We start from the raw sequence: 2,584 nt of genomic DNA, 5'->3' as shown, positions 1-2,584 counted from the left end.
TTTTTTTGAGTAGGTGTCTCATTCTGTTGCCCAGGCTGGAGTGCAGTGGTGCGCTCACGACCACTGCAGCCTCAGCCCGCTAGGCTCTGGCGATCCTTCCACCTCAGCCTTCCAAGTAGCTGGAACTACAGGTGCGCCACCACACCTGGCTAATTTTTTGATTGATTGTAGAGACGAGGTCTCAAATCCCTGGACTCAGGCCATCCTCTCGTCTCTATCTCCCAAATTCCTGGGATTACAGGCATGAGCCACCACGCCCGGCTTGAGCCAGGCTTAAAAAAAAATAGTCACAAATATCAAGTAATTTATTTTTCCCATTTCCAGATACAGAAGTTAGCTTAGGAGCCTCCCAGTCATTCTGACAGAGCTTTTTACTTTGCTTTTACAATTTTATTAGAAATTGGGAAGGGTATAGCTTGAAAGAGGAGTAGACCAATGAATTGTTCTAATGCAGAAGGTTGCTTAACATGGTTGCTGCCGACAGGGCGCACATGACTTCCCTGCCCTGCGCCTGGACAGAACAGCTGAGGAGATGTGGTCAGTAGAACTAAAAACACCTGTTCAGGTTTCATTTCATGTTTGGTTGAGCCTTCAGAAGAGTTGCTGCCACTGCTGTCTGCATCTGTGAGCAGAAGTGTGTGTTTTGCCAGTTTCTTGTCTTGGGAGGTTGAGCAGAAAATGCCCAAGTCCTGGGATGTGCTCTTTAGATGCTGGGTGCTGTGACACCTGTCTCCATGCCTTTCAACCGAATCTCTCATGCTTATTCTTTTTTTTTTGAGTTGGAGTCTCACTCTGTCACTCAGACTGGAGTGCAGTGGCCGCTCCTGGCCACCGCAGCCTCGACCTGCTGGGCTCTGGTGATCCTTCCACCTCAGCCTTCCAAGTAGCTGGAACTACAGGCGCGTGCTACCACGCTCGGCTAATTTTTGATTTATTGTAGAGATGAAGTCTCGTCAAGTTGCCTGGGTGGGTCTCGAACCCGCGGGCTCAGGCGATCCACTCACCTCGGCCTCCCAAAGTACTGGGATTACAGGCTGAGCCACCGAGCCTGGCCTCTCATGCTTATTCTAAGGAGGGTGCAGAGCAAAGTGTGTTCTCTGTGGGGTAGGTATGTCCCAGTGTCTCTCATCACCTGTTATCTGTCACCACCCTGATGTAAGTCAATGCAAGACCCAGCTTGCTTCTGATATGGCCAGTTTCACTTTTTGGTTCATGTGGCATATCACCTTTCAAAACCAACCAAAATGCTCCAGGAAGTGTTACCACTAAATGTGGTCTTGGTCAGCTCTGTCTCGTGTCTCCACTCTAAGAAAGCATGCTGTGCCTGGAAAGATGGGTAAGAGATTTTTTCCCAAGAAGCAAGAATTGATTGTGCTGAATGTTTAAGCTTCTGGTAACTGTTCACAGCGTCTTGTTCTTGCCATCATTTTTATATAGAGTATTTTTCTTCTCTCAATCATGCCATAATGGAAATTTTTGATCTGAATAAGTGGAGATTAATAAGAAATGTGATATGTCAAAATGACATGCAGCAACTTGCACCTGTTTTTATGTTCTGTGAACAGTGGCATTTAATGGAGCTCAAAGCCTATCATAGCCTGCTGTGGGGACTTGCCATGGTCAGTGTCTCGGGCCTCCTATGTTTGGTTTTAAATGTATACTAAATGCTTACCACGTTGAGAGTGATGGCATGTTGGTTTTCCATAAGAGCATTGAAGTTGGGAATCTGTCAAATGTTGCATGTCTGTTTTGTTTATGTTTTTGTTTTTGAATTGGAGTCTCACTGTGTCACCCAGGCTGGATTGCAGGGGCACGTTCACAGCCACCGTAGCCTCGACCTGCTGAGCTCTGGTGATCCTTCCACCTCAGCCTTCCAAGTAGCCAGAACTACAGCTGTATCACCATACCCAGCTAATTTTTCTTGATTTATTGTAGAGACGAGGTCTCATCAAGTTGCCAGGGCTGGTCTTAAATCTCTGGGCTCAGACAGTCCTCTCACCTTGGCTTCCCAAAGTGCTGGGTTTCCAGGCATGTGCTGCACCCAGCCAAAAATGTTGCAGTTCTCATCGAACATAGAGATGTTTTCGTATCTACTAAGTGCACAGTCATCAATGGTGAACGCAACTCTTGGCAGAGCATAGATTCCATATATTGTATATATCAAGAAATATGTCCATAGATGGAGCTTAATGCACTTGGCTCTGGCCCTCGCATCCTGAACCTTGTCAAGGCTGTGCCTGAGCAAATGGCTTTCATCTGCCTTTGGGAACTGAGTGCTGGGTGGAGGCTGAGAGCTGGGTGGGGGGGTGGCCAGTTCCTGGAGGAGACGGCCCGGGCGATGGGGCAGAAGGAAGCTGGAGTTTCCTTGAGCCAGAATCCCAATCTGCTGACCCGTGATTCGGACAGTCAGGTACCACCCTCCTTGTGGCAAGTGTGAAGCAACTCCATTCCTCCCACCTCCCCTGTGAATATATTCTGATATTGGAAGCAATCCTTTTCTAAAATTGCCGTGCTTGATTTGGCCTGAAAAAGCAAAAGAAATAATTCAACTTGAGAGGGGCAAGGGAAAGCTACAAGGGAATGC

The sequence above is a fragment of the Carlito syrichta genome, unplaced genomic scaffold, assembly GCF_000164805.1.
Source record: "Carlito syrichta isolate Samal-C Ts95f unplaced genomic scaffold, Tarsius_syrichta-2.0.1 Scaffold309641, whole genome shotgun sequence".
Lineage (NCBI taxonomy): Eukaryota > Metazoa > Chordata > Mammalia > Primates > Tarsiidae > Carlito > Carlito syrichta.
This window is presented reverse-complemented; position numbering follows the sequence as displayed.